Below are 18,404 nucleotides of genomic sequence, written 5' to 3'. Positions count from 1 at the left end.
TAACACTAGTCACTGGAGACAGCAGTAACTAACTCACCTTTTTTTTTTTTGCTTGTGCTAAATGGATTGCAATTACTCCCTCAGTAATACTGCGATAACAAAGTTTAATACACGGAAAAAGTATTAACAGCATCAATGATGCATCATGGGAGAGCAGTAACTTGAGGAAAAATAAAGTAATGTTTTTTTGTTCAGATCTGGAAAGAAAAGATTTTTCCTAATAAAGAAATGTATTTTCATCATTGTTTTCTAAACCCAGAAAGACTGCAAAGATTCAAAACCAGAAATCTTAAATAAGCCTTAAATACTTTTATAATTACATACATCTGCATTATTTTATACAGATGTTTATGATTAGGAATGCATTATTAGAACAAGCAAAGGTCTTTTCTATCTATAAGCAAGCAGGGCCACAGTTTCAGGAAACTGAAGAAAACCTATTTATTGTCCCTGCAGGTTTGTTCATTTGGGTTTTTTTGTTTGGTTGGTTGGTTTGTTTTGTTTTGTTTTTAATTCTGGTATTTCATCTTAATACAGTTTGCTAGCAGAGCTCAAAAATAGCCTAGTTCCATACCATAAAGTCTTAATAATACTGTTAAAGAATCAGATATAAAACATTGCTGAGAATACTCATGGGAATGGCTAAATCATTCCACAACAGCACAGTATGGACACTGTAAGTGCAAGGCTGTACAAAACCCAGGGTTTTCATTATTGTTCCTACAAAATTGTGAATAATGCCACCACTGTCCTCCAGATGAAGTTGGAAAATGAAACTAGACTTTCAGTTTGCTCATCTTGGTAAATTAAATTTTAATATGTTACAAAAAGATAACAGTAGGTTGCTCTATTTAGTTCAACGTGCAGTATGTCTCTTAAAAATCCCACTGTAGGTAAAAGCTGAAGACTACAGGATACAAAATGCTTCAGATTTGTAACTATTTTGCAATAATATGGCATTTTGTTTTCCAAAGGACTGTGTTAGAGAGGCATGCTGTAAAAATCCAGAGATGCTGCCAGTAATTAGGCAGCTGGGTGGCCTAGAAATCTTCTCCATTACACTTTTGTTTTCTTGCCAGTTCTTCATGTTCTCTCCTGAAAGAATGTTTTGTTTTTGTTTACATAGCTCTTGTAGGCAGAATGAATAAACCTTTTTTCCCCATGCTTGCCCGCCTTCGCTGATACAATATCGGCTTCTCCATTTATGGGCGTTGGACAGGCATTTCAGAGTAGTTGGTTTGACCAGAAATCAATTTTCATGTCACTAAAAGAAAACATCTTCATAGCACTCAAAGTATTTTGAACTATCAGTCAGGTAAAATTGAAGATGAAGTTTACATGTGTTTTAGAAAAAGAGATCTAGATGGAAACCTTAATTAAGCTGAGTCAGGACCAGTCAGTCACCTGCTAAAAGGAAATTCCCTATGGAAAAAACACCTTTCCCTGCAAAATGCCCAATTTCCTGTCTCCCTCCTTCCTTCTACCACCATCTTTTCACTGTAAGTGTTATGTCTGTTCTGCTGAGATATTTATAATCTCCCCATTCAAACCACCCCTTTGGGGCTCTCAGGCTGAGCAGGGCAACCAGGCGATGGGAGCTCTCAAAAGAGAAGCAATTTCATTTGCTGCCTGAAATATTTTGGCAGAAACTCATTGAGCATGCATGGGAAGAGATTAGTCAACGGCCTAAGATGTTTGTGATCATTAACTTCTGCTTAAACTATTCAAGTACATGGTCCTCACTGAAAGGAACAGCTCAAAATTCAACAATTTATCTCGTTTCTTGGAATGCTAGCAGAGATTAAAATTTTACATTTTTAACATATGGGGCACTTTTTCACTTCCCATTGTCTAAATGAAAAGAAAACAAAAAGAAAAGGAGTCTGGGATTTATTTCTAATTTTCAGAATAATTATTCTCCTTTGGGCGGAATCTAATCACAGTGTGTTTCAGAGGAAGGGGAGAAAGTTTCAGAAACTTACAAATTCTAAACAGAAATAGTTTTCAAATATAGCTATTTGTCTCTCCATCAATAGATATTAAAACAAACTGTAAAAAGAAATAGTTATTAAAAATAAAGACATTAACAGAACAGATAAAATACAAATTTAAACAATTATAAAAAGCAAGAGTCATGTAGCCAATTTCACTGCAAGATCCCCAAAATATGGTAAAGATTCAAAAGTTTAAGACTTCAGTTGCAGAATGTTTTTACACTGAACATTCAGAAACTTTATTTTAAAGTTTTTGCTATATAGAATAATATATACAATATATGAGTAAAGCAATGCTGCTACAGAAACCTTAACTCTTTCATTACCAGAACTTGTAATTTAACATATTCTGCTAAAGAATAAGTTTTTATATTCACCTGGAACAATTACCAAAAGAATCAGTACGCTTTTGTGACATTAGATTTTGCATTTCATATCACTTCTCATAGATACTGTCCACTATTTAACATTTTTAGACTTTTTCAGCTCTTGTTCTGAAATGCTCTGAGCTTCATTCTCTGCTCAGATGTGAATATTTCTGGAAGTTCCAGAACAAATAAAAATAAGTTGTTCCACATTTTTGAGGTGGAATCAGTGATATTTTGTAGCAGTATTCCTACAGATAGCAAAAGATACTTCTATACTAGCCAACTGCAATGTTTTGTGTATTTAGTTAGTTATCACCTCACAGTTCTTCCAAAATCTATGAAGACCTGGAAAGACAGTGAATACAAAAATATTAACTATCCATTTCCGTTTGCATCCATTTTCAAAGTGCCCACAATCCATGTCCAAAAAACTTCAGGTTTGAAATAGGAGATGCTCTGGGCACTAGTTTTAGAGGAACTTGTAAGTGGACCATAAACTTTATGGTATATAATAAGCAGAAGTCTGGAGATACCTGCACTTGCTCAGTTTAAGGCCAAAATTCTTTTTTAATTTCCAAGTGTAATCTTTCACACTGCTGTGTTTACCTCCAAGAGACACGAGTGCAACCCCTGCACCCAGCAGAACCGAGGCTTCCCTCGCACAGCGGCCGTCCATCCCTATCGGCAGGGCTCAGCCTGCCCCAGCTGCCGTCTTCCACGCAAGGGATGTGCTCTCCTTCGAGGCAGTTCACCTCCTGGATAAACAATGCTGCTGTTTGTTTTGACGGCTTAAAAAAATACCACCATATCACTGATATGCCACTGAACATGTCAGGAGCTAGGCCATTTCGCTGCGCTGAAGTGCTTTTCCTTTTATTGCCAGGCCTATAACAAGATTATTGAAATGATTCAACAATAGTCAAGCTGCAGCTATAGATACTTGTTGAAAGTAAATAATAAAAGCATTTTATCAGAATTGCTGTCATTTTCCTGTTGAGGGATACATCTGTTTCATAAGTACATTTTTATGTGTGCCTGCCTTATGTGAACCTGCTCTAATTTAGTTACACTGATAGGTACAGTTGTAGCTTTCTTTCTAACAATATTAACAGATGAATAGGGTGGTCATTTTCAGACAGCAATTCGCCACGGCTACAGTCAAAGTGGATTGGTTTGAGATTGCAACCTAGTAAGAACAGGGGTTTTTATTATTACTGTTGCAGTTACTTTGTTGTTAGGTGTTGGTTTTTTTCTTAAAGCAGGCTACTGGAAACTGTTAGTTATGCAGTAATTTGAGATAAAAATTCATCGCAAGCTAAACTAAATGGGGGTCAAAAACATTCTTATGAGAAAACCAGTAGTAAAATACAGCCTACAGGTATGGAAACGTACAGAGAACATCACCTCTCTGCATCCTGCATACTGTCTAGAAATGTAAACCCCAATCATACGACGCAGCTGTCCAACATACATACAAACAGCAAGGGCCATTTTTAGAAGATGATGTTTAAGGAGAACTATAAAGCAAATGGATACATCATTGCATTTCTCGGTGTGAGGTGAGGAATCTGTGCCTGTCCTTGGAGATGCAGGGAAAACGCATACTATTTTGAAAACCAAGTGGTTTTGTAGTCATATTCAAACCTAGCTAGATAAGTCTAGATGCTGTTGTTCAAAATAGCTATCCCATAAACCCTGCCCAAGCACTATCAGCACCTAAAGGCAACTAACCTCCATCCCAGAAGCATCTGTCCAACTTTGCTGCCAAGTAAGTTTCAACCTGACCAGTTTCAACCAGTTTTAACTGACAACCAATGGTCTCAAATATATGAAGTTCCACCTAGAAGTTGGTGACTTGACAGAGGAAAGAGACCTGAACCAACATCCCCACCTAAAGGAAAGTTAGGGTTCAAGCTCATAGGTTCCCCTTTCTGCTTGACTTTCAGTGTCCTGGGCACTAATGGGCTTTCCTGTCCCTGCCCAGACCCCGGGTTCCCTCAACCCTACCCACGGCCCAGGACCCCATTTCCGTCCCCCAGGAGCATCAGACCCTGCCCCAGCAACACCACAGCAAGGCTGATCTTCAGCTCCCCACAGCCCTGCCCTGCCTGGCCATAGGTTAAGCAATCAACCCTGAGTGAACACCTAAATAAAAGGTTACCTTGAGGGGTATTTTCCTTAAATTTATTTCCATAAAAATATACAATGGAAACAAGATATATATTCCACAACATAGAGGAAGGGAGAGCTGCGGCTGTATGAGCTCAGAGACCTGGCATGATGCAGGCTCCAGAGGGAACACTCCCCCCAGTCCTCACTCCGGAGCACCGAGGAAGAAATGAGCCCCTCCCTGCTCCCGCGAGTCCTGCCTCCGTTCGGCTTCATGGGAGCTGGCAGGAGCATCGCTGTGGGCTTCCACAGAGCCAGAACTTCTGCCCAGGATATGAGATTCAGCACGGCGCTGTTAAACTCATCCTGAAAATCTGCCACTTCTCATGAAAAAAGAGTTAGAGGTGGTTTCCCCCTTCTCCTCCGCAGTGGAGGGAAGCTCTTCGCACTGTTTATAATACATCCAAGTATCTTCTTCAAACAAAATATTTCCCTCATGAAGCATCTCAGCCAAAAACCTGGAGGAAACCTTGGTACAACTTTCCCTCTGAGATGACAGTCCTTACTGGGAAAAATAAGAAAGTATAATTCTGTGATTGGGGAAGACCTTGACATCAGTGATGTGGGATGTCAGAGGGGGGAAGGGAAAAAATTAGCTGAAATGCTATTGTTTCTAAAATAAAAACTGGTCTCTTCGCTTGTTGGCCTTTTTTAAAGAACTGAAGAAGCATTCAGATTTTTTATGTATACACATGTGTAGATAGATAGATAGATAATTTATACAAATATATTAAGTATGTTAGGTATTAAAAGCCTAAATAATTGTGGAAGTTTGTTTATTTTACCCAGAAAAAGTAGACTAAGATCCTTGAGGGCAGGGACTTTTCTTCTCAGTCATACAAAGTTTAGCACAAGGAGTCCTGGATAATACCAGAGATTCCTGGGCAGCACAGCGGTATAAAATGTAGCTTACCCTTCTTGTCCCACTGCACTTTTTCCTATCACTTGTGTTGGTAAAGGCATGCCCATCCTTTTCTTCCTAGTTACTTCTCAAAGCTTGCTCTCGCATTCAAATAAAAAATTTCATTAAAATAATGAAGATAATTTGCAGTGCTTCAGAAACCCAAATCCATTGGGCTCTCCGCTTTCGGTTGTCATATAGACAGCTGCTTGTTGTCCTTTTCTAACTGAAGTGGTCACACTGAAGAGACAACAAAGACAAACGTTGAAGCTTTCCACCCCTTCTGAAGTAAGCTGGCCTGTGAGCAGCAGAACTAGCAAAGCCTTTTCTCCTAAACATACATGCCCAACAACCCACACTTACACTCATATCCACCACAGATCTTCCCACAATACCTCCAGTTCCTCGTTCAAGTCCTCCCGCTTATTACCAGGTCCCATACCCATCAGATGGACGAACCAGTAGTAGCTTATGTGGTGGCTTTTTGCAAAATAGGCATCCAGCAATTTGTTGAGGAATATGTGTCTGTTATTTCGCTGGTCAGCTACACAGCACACAGCTGCTGGGCTCACGCTCCAGGCGCACTCTCAGTGGAGGTATTAGTTTTGGCTATCCTCTTCTATCTGCTTGGTGATTTTCATAGATTTGGTACATTCCTATCTTTGAAGTCAATTTTGGTAGAAATTGGTGAATGGACTCAAAAAGTTAGGGGAGAGGAGATGACTAAGATTGCTTAAGTCTTTTCGCATAAAGCTAAAAATGCCTACTCTCAAAAAATATCTTTTAAAAGATATTTTATCCACCAAATTTTCCTTGCAAGTGGTTAATGTGTGCCACAAGGAGCAGGAAATCTGGAAAAAGATGTTTTCAGACTACTTTTCTTGGGCCCAGCGTCTATTTTTTCATTTCTACATTAAACAAAAGAGCCAGTCATATGTAGGTTAATAAAGTGAACACAAGGGAGATGTACCTCCAAATTGGAGCCAGACGGTGAATAACATAGCAGGAATGTACTTAAACCTCGGTACCAGCTCGTGACAAGGTCTGCTCTCTGTCTTAGCCCTTGGATTTTGGAAAAAATCTTCAGCAGCTAAGAGAAAAACTTTCAACCTGACAAATACTCCTTGGCTGGAAAAGGCTCCTGTTTTAATTCAGCACAGATGTGACTTTTAATGAAAGCATTATGGCTTTGCAGCTGCATGGATGATACAAACCTTTTTAAAGGAATAAATGACTCAAAATGCTTTATTTTCACTGCACCATTATGCTTGACCTTTGCCGGGGTACAATCCTAAAACCAGCTACAATGCTGTTTATGGTTACCTGTCTCTTATCCAGTCCAATCTTGGGAGAAATGGGGCAGACTGACTCCTGCTAGATGAGAAAAGAGAATAGCCCATACTTCCCGGGTGGGACTCAGCTCTTTGCAGGATTAGGTGCCTGGTGAGTATACACGCCAATGGTAAACAAGAAGGAAAAAATCTAAATGGACCAGGCAGCTAACAGCAAAGAAATACCGGATCACATTAACACAGAGTCACTAGGTAACACTGAAAACTAGGTCAATGTGAGGAACACAGCAGTCATTCTCCAGAAACTAAGCTGGATCTAAGGGCTGGCTATTTGGCTCGCATTCAGACACCTGCTTCATGCAAGCACAGGGGTAAATCATAAACTTAATTTCTTCTCTTCATTTCATGTCTTAATGCTGCTGGGCAAGAGACAAGACAGACACCTGTGTAATAAGCTTTTTTTACATTTAGTCAGGTAGCATCATCTTCATCTCACCTAACTTCTGTCTGATCAGAGAGAGTCCGCTAGTCTCCCTTCGCACAGCGGCACCTCTGGGGGTAATTCACCACACGTACCCTAAGATGGGATAAATCAGCTCCTAGAGAGAGCCTGTCTCTTTCCACATAAAGAAGCTCAGACTAGACAGTCTTCAGATAGCCATTAAGAGTGCAGCGTATCCCACTCTTATTATATACAACCCCAGTGAGTAAATTAAAAAAAAAAGGCCAGAAAAATAATGAAGATCAAGAAAATCTTTTCCATTTCACAGAACAAGAACTATTGTTCTAAACACACAAAGTTACTTTTAGGTAAGACTTTTTGGTCCATCTTCTTTCTCGATATTGTTTCTGTATGCACCTAATTCTCCTGATTTATTTCAGATTTGTTCCTCTGTAAGGAAGAAGAAATCAAACCCCTGTGGTCAACATTTTCTTTCACCCAACACGTCCTGTACGGGCACTGCACTTGTCCGATTCAGCAGAGCACTTATCCATTTATTTAAAGACTGCTGAAAAAAGGCCAGAGGTACCATCCTGTGCTCAGCAGTGAACTAATAAGCCAAATACTGTGGAGTCAAGTTTGACATGCTGACAAATTCACATTTCTCAACTTGGATTCCTCGAAGTCTCCACATTACTGCAAAAATTTGGACTTCCACTGATTATACCTTTGTACCAGAGGTGTAATATGTTACATCGTCTTATTGATTCAGTGAAGTTTTAAAAAATATTTACCAATACTCATATAAAACACCGGTACAACAGACTTTAATAATTGACCCATAAAATGTATATAGTATGCAGAACACATGGAAATAAGGAAATATTGTAAGAGAAAAGTTCATTTCCAACAAGAAAAGGAAATAAGAGGACCCTGGACAACTGATGAGAAAGCCCTAAACAATTCTGTTTAAAGGGAGAAAGTTTAAAGTTATTATTCTTTAGCAAATCATCCTGAATTAATTTCATCATTCTTGATTCAAATGTGGTTTTTTGACACTTTAATTATGAAGAAACTTCCTGAACCATACAATATGAACAGAGATGCTGTAAGTTTAAGTAAAATGCTATTACCTCCTCATTTTGCAAAATTCATGGTCTCATTCAAATTAAACAGCATTTCTCTGCAATAGATTAAATGAATATTGCAAAAATGAAATTGTATGCATGGGTTCAGGAACATTTTAATCATTTTATGCTTTATATACGTATATATGCGTGTGTGTGTGTGTATGTGTGTATATCAAGAATCACACGCTGGCAACATTGCAGTTTAATAAGTATATCTTTTTCCAATAGTAACATACACTCTTATCTTCTTGGAAATGAGAACATTCACTACAGCACTATAACGAAGCAATGTTCATTAAAACAGGGTATGTAGGTAACGGATTTCTATTACCACATTACACCACCCACTTAACTAAAATACAGAGCACTCTATGCATTCACCTAATTTTATTGCTTGTACCCTCCTGCTCCCCATTTATTATTGAGCTACCACATTTATAATTCATTTGGACAAGTTTGCTCCAGAATAAAGCACAACCAATCTGCACAGTACAATGTTTACCTCTCACCCCTCCTCTTTTTTTTCCTCCCTTCCCTTTTATAGTCACAAATCATTTTTATAAGCTATGGCTGATTAGTTGTCAGTTTGCTCCCCTTTTGAAATTTAACACAAAAAACTTGAGCTCAATTTGTGTTTCTTTAATAAATACGTGCTTCTGAATAATGCAGGGTGAGCAGTTACTTCAGGTATTACATATTACTCTAGCTCAATTGATAATATTTTAAGCCTGTAAATCAGGTTTAAAATTTGCATGACAAGTACAGCACATATGACATTTAAGCTAATGACTTGCTTTACAAATTTATGGACCTTTCTCACTCCTATAATGCTAGAAAAACAGGAAGCTTTTGTGCTAAAGTATTTTGATTCCAAAATGTTGCAAACTCTGTGTTTCACATTTACGGGACCTGTGTTCCTCTGCCATGCAGTAAATTTTCAGGTGGTAAAAGGCCACTGCAGAGGGTGCAAAACATAAAAAGAGACAGACCATAACAAGCCCTTTTCAACACTAGCCAGAATTGAACTAGAGCACTTTGCTCTACTATATATAAAGAAAAAAAACTTTAAAAAAATCCTCCCTTAGGAAACAGGGCAGGTCTTTGTAGAACTTCTTTTCTTATAAGGTGTCCTCAACTCTATTTTGGCTGAGGGAGAGAAGAATGATGATAGTTGCTGAACAGAACCGAAAGCACAGCAACAAACCAAATGTCCCACATTACCTCACTTCTCCATTTTCACATTCAGGGTAGATGAATGTGCAAAGAAAAAAAAAACAGTCTGGCTACACTGTAGGTAAATATGCAGATATTTTTGTCCCATTGGCATTAGGGCAGTTAGGTTTGAACTGAGTTACTCAGTTCCTTACTGTACCTCCTTTGTCCAGCTCTATTAAATTACAGAACATGCATAAGTGTATTAATTCAGATTACATAGTTGTATATACACATACTGACCTGATTTATAAGAACAGTCTTCAGTAAGTACTTAACACCTTGAATCTCCAGCTCAGCTGCGCTCAAATGACTTACATTGGACTCAATTCTCACCTCAGCTTGCTCAAATACAAAATTCCCTGTTGTTCAGGAGGCTGGTGGCTAATCAAATGCCAACCAATTAATGAAAAATAAGAGGTAAGATACCAGATACACTGAAAACCACCAGCCAGCACAACAGGAAACAAAGCTGAGTGAAATTGTAATTTCAGAATGCTATTATTAATTTGCAATTGAAGGACGACTAGTCTTGTGGTTAAGAACCTGTAATAGGACTTGGGATCAGACAAACGATTTGCTTCTTGGCTATATTGAAGTCTCCCTTAATAACTTTGTACTGGCCAATTTCTCTTTCATGTAATTTTCCCATATATGACATGATGATGCTTATACTTGTTTCTCTTCCTGTCTCCCTGTTCTCTTTCCTCACTTTCATCCACGGAAGCACTGGAACAGGAGCTGCTCTCTCCTAAATGTCTGTCACATAGAGTTTCTATCCTACTAGGGATTTTCTATCTCTATCATTATCAAAATGGAGTTTCGTTTCCTTTTCATAAAAAAAAAAAAACAACCCACAAGGTGTAGGTTAAAGAAATCTGAAATGCAAAATTTTACAATAATATTGTTTCAAAAAAATCTATTATTGCTAAAGAAAAGTGTTAACTATCTGAGGACTCAGTGAAACTAAATCTATCTGCTAATCATAAAACACAAATGGTATGCACATTAAGATTGGTATGCAAATGGTATGCACTACCTATATATTTCAACACTATCCAACCTTACCATATCACAAGCCTTAATCTTGACTCTGTAGAAGTACTATTTTTTCAGTAATATTGAACTACACAAAACCTTCTGCAAAATAAATAGAAACAGATATGAATTAAACATGATTCAATCTTAAATAAGTCTGCATATATAATTTTACTATAAAATCAATAATATTTTCTATTTTTCTACTAAACGATATAGTCAGCATTTTTCTCTGAGCAGGGCTGTCTTTTGGTGATGTTCTAGGGCTTATATTATGCAAAACATCAAACTACAGGGCCCACTTCATGAATATATATACCTTTTCTTCCAGCAACGTCAGCAATTATAAAACTTTTCAAAATTATTTTTTACCCTACACTGAAGTACATTAATTGAATGGACAATATCCACGTGTGTTAGACCGAAAGGGGTTGAGTGACTAGATAAAAGCTTTTTTTACCTGTATCAGTTGGCCTACTGAAAGACTTGCTTCTCTTCACATACATATAACCAATAAAGGCTAAATTTAATATCATTATTTAAGACAAAAATGCAGAAATGCTTGAGTACACATAGAAAAAATACAAATTCAAAATGCTTTAAAAATAGGTTTCCTTTACTTTAGCAGTATGTACAGCATGGCATATCTCAACACATTAAATACATTAATATATGTGTGCGTTAATAGATCAATATCCAGAACACACTTGTTCATAATGCATTACAGATGGCTCTCCTCTAATTATTTACATATTGCTATATGGAGGCTATGATGCTTACTGCTTTGATGGTACTTTGAGTTACTGTTTTGATGACTCCGTATAACTTTGAAGCACTTCAAGGTGATGCTGCATTCCACTTACAAGTCCTCTCTTGTTCTTTTATATGTGCTTAGCATACGAATTGGAAGATTTCTATTTAGAGGTCAGACACTAAGAGAACAACAATCTGTATCAGATAATCTAAAGAATATACTAACCTATGCTTCTTGTTCATTGTTTATACAGTTGGCCAGCCAGCTTAATGGTTCTAAATTTAAGAATGATTTCTCTGCTTGCAACGTTTGTGTTGCTTTCTTAAGTCTTTGTGAATAATTACACTCAACAACTTTTCAAAGTGTTTCAAGAATAAATCTCACACCAACCCTCTGATCTACCCTATTCTACTAGAAAGACTTAAAAAAGCATTAGTGCAAGCATCGTCCTTTGTAGATTAGTTTTCTCCATCCAAAATTTTATTTTTTATAAAAAAGATACTTCAGAAGAGAAAATTATATTATTTAATGTAATTGAAAAGAAAGAGCAATGCTATGCTAATCAATAATAATATAAATAACTGATTTCAACATTCAGAATAATCTTCCAAGCATATACATTTTTTAATATACTGTTTCCATTGCTTAGATATAACTATGAAGTCAATTTAAATTTACATACTCTTTTCTGATCTTCCAGAAGGAAGAATGGTACAAATCAGAAGAGCGAAGCATTTCAGAAATGGTCTGGCAGGAGTGGAAGAGGAGACTTTTTGTAGTTTAAAGGTGGAAGAAGGCTTCTGCAAAAACTCTTCCAAATTACTTTGTTCCTCTGAGTCAATTTAATCCCTTGGAGAGAATATCTTCTGGAGTGACCTCCTTGAACCTTTGTGACCAATGCAATAAAACACTAAAAGACCTAGAGATTAGAAAACAGAGCCTTGAAACTAAAAAGAGTGTTCCTCAGGGCTATAAGTTACACCAACAGAGTGAGAATGAATCCCAGTGGGAAGGGAAGATCCTGTATCCCTACCATTAATTATCTGCTTCGTAATCTATTCCCATTATAATTGTAATACTTTCCAAATGCAGCTCTCCTTTCTCATGCCTGCAGCAATGCACATTGTTCCCTGTCTGACAAAACCTCTCTTTGTTTGGGAATTGCAAGCTATGTAAACTGCATAATAGTCTTTAAGAAAAGAATCGGATCTTTGTTGTGGTTATGCTACACATCTCTCTTCCGTGTTTTATAAAAATGATTTGCCAATACAAACCACATGGATGTTCCAGCATAACTTAAGAAATAGTGATCTACATGTCTAAATGCTTCTTTATTCCGTGCACTGCTTTACCCACTGTATGTGTCTTCATTAATTATGTTTGTTCTTCCCTGTTATTTAAAAACAAAGAAAACCAATTTTATTCTTGGGTATAACTGAGGACACCAAAGGCTTGCTCAGAATTATCCACAAGAATCATTTTCACCATAGACAAATACAGTGCATATGTTTAAAAGAGGAGGAATATGTTTATTCCCACATATCATACAACTCCCCTCCACCTTACACTATGAGCATTGTCCATCGGCACAACACGAGCCACAAACTACACTCCCGTACTAGCCGGTCGGAAGCACTACAGTCGTAGCCCCTGCTTTACTGCCTGACCATCCCATGCCATACTTTGCCTGAAGCCAGAAGACAGGCTCCTGGGACAGGGACTAAATGCTGTGGTCTCTAGTTGCAGAAGACCTCCCCCATCTTGCCAGGGTTGCTGCAGCTCTGTTACTGCACACGCACTGATAACGGAGCATTTCCCACAGCTTTGTGGTCCTGTATTGAAAAATACAGGAAGTTTTCAGAGAAGGTAATAAGACATGAAATGCACACCTGTAATTTCACAACAAAATCAAATTGTATTTTATGCCTATATTCTACATGGCCACATATAATGTGCACCAATTTTAGAGGCTTTCATTGGTTTTTGCTAATGTTTTTTCCTTTTCCCAAAGGTGCAAAATTACTAGAGCACTAAGACTCCCTCAATTGGCATTGCTGAGTACAATCTTTGCTAAAGCCTAACTCCTGAGTATATCAAGTATAATTCAGCAAGGGCTCAGTTGTTAATGAAATGTAAGAAAGATCCCTAAAAAAGTATGAGGCCTATAGTTTATGAAAAGATTTGTGGGAACTGGGGAACAATTACCATTCACTAAGACACTTGCTTTGCCAGCTGCATACATATATTCTATCTCCATGAAGACCCTAATCCACAAAGCTGAAACAATCTTTCAGGGAAGGCCAATGTTTTGAGGGGTTCATCGTTACAAAGGCAAGCAAGATAATCAAGAACTAGTCATTTATAATCAGAGCTTTTAGTAATAGACACACTGGTTTGAATCAAGAATGTTTCTAAATTATTTCATAGTTTTTCAATATCCTTTTTCTTCTCTGCTTTGAAATGTTTTTTTTTTTTTTCAAAAAAAATATTTGGGTCAGATTTATCTTTAAGGGTTGCTGTTTAATTTTCTAGTAAGTTTAAAACACAGAAGAAAAGTGGTAATAGAGTAATCATTTTACATTAAGCAACAGCAGAAGAGTAATGAAGTGGAATCACAGTGTTCAAGTCCTTCATTTACAAAACACTCTTTTATCCCAAACACCTGCATCTTTCCCCAGGCTGAGGGAGCATTTTGACTTAAAACAGAATGTTAGAAGCTCTAGTGCATTATCGCTTCAGATCACCTACAGCCGACTGATTCTGGGTGTCAATTAATGTTATTACCACCTAATCAAATGCTACCTAATGCAAACTGTGGGCTATACTGTTGGCTTTGTATACAGCTTGAGATTCACAGTTGAAGAAAAGAAGCTGTTTGCAAAGGGCAGTTTACAGAAACCACAAATATTACACTCATTTCTAAGCCAGACAAAGAATTAAAAAGAATCATGTGTATTTCAAGGGGGAAATTTTAGTGTAATTACTTTCAATGTATTACATGCAAAGGTCATACTGTCTATAGTATCACTGGTTTAGAGGTTTCAAAAACATAAAGTCTTTTTATTAGGTGGGAGTCATTCCCTGCTCTGTAAAAATATTCCCAAAATTGGAGTTGGGGGCAGGGTGGACTAGATGATCTCCAGAGACACCTTTCAACCTCAGCTATTCTGTGATTCTCTAATAAGTAGAGTTAGCCTTCCAGGTGGTGGGCACGCAATTATGATATACAACCAGCTATGGTACACAACCTTGCACCTTCTTACAGTCATATGAGCGGTATCTCACATACCAAATCCAAGGTATCTTCCTTTTCACCTTCATCTTCCTGAGAACACACCTTAATTAACAGATGGCAATCTAAGGTGACATCTTCTGAATTCCTCCTATCTTCTTTGTAGGCATTAATGCAATATTCATAGTAAGAGATCAGACATACAAAGTGTGGGCCTCCTGTGCTCAGTAGAAAGCCCAGACTCAGAAACATTAGCCTTTGCTACAATTATGATATCATATGAAACACCAAAATATGCACTGCAACATGATTTGGAACTTGGGGAATTTAGTATTTCTTCCCTGGATGATGCCGGGACTACTGAACCTCCTTGTTCTTTCATCCCAGTAGCTGCCAACATCTCACTTCCACATCCCATAAGGGCTGGCACTTACAGCTGTCTCCTGGCAGTTTGCTGGTAGAGTGTCATAGCCCCGCAAGTGAAAAAGGAGGAAGCTAAACCCAAGACCCTTTTCCCTTAGGGTTGTACTCCAGTTGCTGACACCCTGAGTAAAGAAAATAGCAGCACCAGCTCTCCCCACAGGTACAAGCATTGGTGACAGCATGAGCTTTACCACCAGATCAGAGCTTGCTAAACAGAACATGGACAAACCTGTTCCTGTAAATCCTGGTGGGGCAAAACCTGCAGTTGCCATATGATACAAAGAGCTAATCCAGCTGTTTACTTCACTTTTCGAGTCTCCAAATTCATTCAAAATTTCCAACAAAACTTTCTCACAACCTTAATGTCATATTCTTTGTCCTGCCAGAGGAAGAGTAACGCCAGCACAAAAACATTAAGTCTAAATTCTGTATTGCATGCTTTGGCTAATTCAACAGAAATGTTCACATACTCATTTTGATCCAGATCAAACCTGGACTTAAGAGATCGTATCCTGCACCATGCAGCCACCACCTTCCTGCAAAGGGGATTAAGTGCTTCTCACATTCCCCACGGAGGTCGTCCTATCAAACTGCTTTGGTCAGGATTTTTTGGCTCAGTGTAACAGTATGCTTCTTCACCTCTGATGCAATATCATAACATCTTGCACACTAAAGATGTTATGTAAGTAAGATGTTATAAAGTACCTGAATGCAGACTGAACGCTTCCAAAACCTTCTCAGCAGACCATTAAATTTGGATGGGAGCTGGGCTGCGGTAGCTGGGTCTGTATAATGTGTTGGGTTAGTGGTAATCCTGTCACACAATATGCGATCACTATCTGATACATTATTTGAAACCCTGCCAAAACACACTTGAGAAATCAGTTATCTTACAAATGATTTCTGAAGAATTTCTTTTCTATTATAATTAAAAGCCCACTTTATATACACTAGGCATCTTATTTCCTTAATTATTTTCAAACAGTTCCTGAATGGTTTATGTATTCATCCCCAAACACACCAGCCTGTTATTCCCCCCTGGAATATAACATATACTGAAAATTAATTATTTGAATATCTAAATGACAAATATTCTTTTCCAATATGTGTTTGCTGACCACACTTTCCATTATGAATTAAGCATGGCTAGGGAAGTTGCCTATTATAAGAAGAAAAGAGCAATGACATAACACATACAAAGACTAATTTATGGTATGGACTGGTCATACTGCCAGATCTGCACTATGTGTTGCATGCTATGTCATGGCTTGAGTACAGAACCCTTCAGACTATACATCTGCAATAGCAGCTGATTTCCACTTGACATCATTGCCTAGGGTTCTCCAGCTGGAAAGACAACGTCCACCACCAGACCTTATTGAGGCTCCAGACCTTGCAGAATCCTATCTCCAAGCTGTGTTTGATAAAGTCCGTCATGCCCATACCTTGACTGCTGCCATCCTCTAGGCCTCTGTGGTCTTCTTTGCTTACCTTTGAGAGCCACCTTGAACAATTTCTCTCATTTGGTCACAACTATGCTCTGAGTTTTAATGTCTACTGCTTCTATTCTTCTCTTTGGTATTATTTTCCAGTGACATATAGACACAACCATCTATATTTTTACAAAATCATCATTATTTTCTTCTGAACAAATGCCAAAAAGCTTTAAAATTGATAGCATTCAATCCCTGAACAACACATTTCTGCAAACTTGAACATGGCAAAGAAACACTTTGAGCTTTCAGTTTTAATTGTTTGGATTTTATTACTGTATTGCACATGACAACAATCTTAATAAAGCAGGAAAACAATTTTTTATTACATCATATCTTTGATTTTTAACAAATCAAATCCTTTTCAGTAAATCTTCATGCATCTATCAGGAATCCTAAAATATACTTCGAATTGCATAGAAATACAGGAATTATAGTTTTAACCAAGAGAAAGACAATATATGGCTGGGGTTTTTGTGCGCTCCAAACTCATATCTAATTCCCAGTCTAACTTCATGAGGTCAGTGCCTTGATTCTAATCTTCAAAAGAAGACAGCAGGTAAAGTCATTGCCATGTTAATAACTGCTTTCAACTCAGAAACCACTGAGGTAGCTGCACTTCTATGTGCTAAAGCTCACTGTAAATGGTTGTGACCATAATGAAGGCTTTTTTTGAAATTTGGAGGTAAAATATTTGAAGTGAAAAGGGAGAAACTGTGAAACCAACTCCTAGAAACAGGTCAGAAAAATGCAAAATGCAACTATTTTGGAATGTGACTCCGTATTCAAGGCCTTTTTGATTTGAACATGCTTTTGCTGTAACTTTTCTGAATGATTTAAGAGGTACAAGTGTAAAAAAATTTGTCCCAAAAAACCATAACCAGACAGTCAGACTCAGAAAAAAAATGGGAGAGTAAGAGAGGTGTTTTATATGGCCAGTGTTTCAAACGACCAGTAGGTTAGTAATGCAAACTGCAGAGCAAAGTTTCAAGCTTTCTGAAGTTTAGGGTTTGTTTAGGGTTTTGGTTGTGGGGTTTTCTTTTTTTTTTTTTTTTTTAAGGCTCTAGTTGCAACCTATTAAGGAATTATGGGCTTGCTGTAATTATAGATGAAATCCTAACTGTCAATTCTAAAAAGGAACAGAACCAGTTCTTTTTAAAGTGATATAAAAAGACAAGTCCATGAAAAAAAGCCATATCTTGATGTAATAAAATGCTGGCTGCAGAGTTTTTTAAGGCAATGCTCAAAAGCAAACAAAAGTTGCTTGGGAGTTGTATTCATTTTAATGAGCTTCCAGGAACATTTATGACATATCTACCCCAGTGACCACAGGTGGATATCCCTGCTGGGTAACACTCGGTTGCTCCTGAATAAAACAAAAGAGAGCAAACAAACAGAAGAGACAAAAGGAAAAAGGAAGAGATTTATGTCAGGGTACACTTAATGAACACCTGCACTTCACAGGCCTGGGTAACTGTTTACCACCTTCTTCCCTCCAGATAAATATCTACTAAGAAATTACTCTTCTTTCTGTATCACTGACAAATTATATAAAACCCTTGAAGAGTGCTTGGAGGCAAACTACGCATAGGTTAAATTTGCTTTTTTGTATGCCAGGAACATAATCATCATGGAAGTACCTAATTAAAAAGGACTCGACCATTTGTGCGTGGTCATGCTTGCTGTTTCATAACAGAATGACTATTTATCTGGACATGGAGAATGCAGTTAAACAGTGCTTCCAACTTTAGTGGTCCAACTGCTTGGGTTCAGAGCACCCTAACAGTTATCCATCAGAAAATCACCTGTGTAAACTTCAAACTGCCCACAGTGAAAGAAATCACAAGGTATTATTACATATGGGAGAAAGGTCTCAACATCCTTTGCTTCACTGCTAATTTAGGAACTTGGCCCATTTGTCCACATCTGCCTTCCTTTCTCTCCTCATTTGTGATG

This window comes from Calonectris borealis, chromosome 2, assembly GCF_964195595.1.
Source record: "Calonectris borealis chromosome 2, bCalBor7.hap1.2, whole genome shotgun sequence".
Taxonomy (NCBI): Eukaryota; Metazoa; Chordata; class Aves; order Procellariiformes; family Procellariidae; genus Calonectris; species Calonectris borealis.
The sequence above is the reverse complement of the archived record's forward strand: the minus strand, read 5'-3'. Positions refer to the sequence as shown.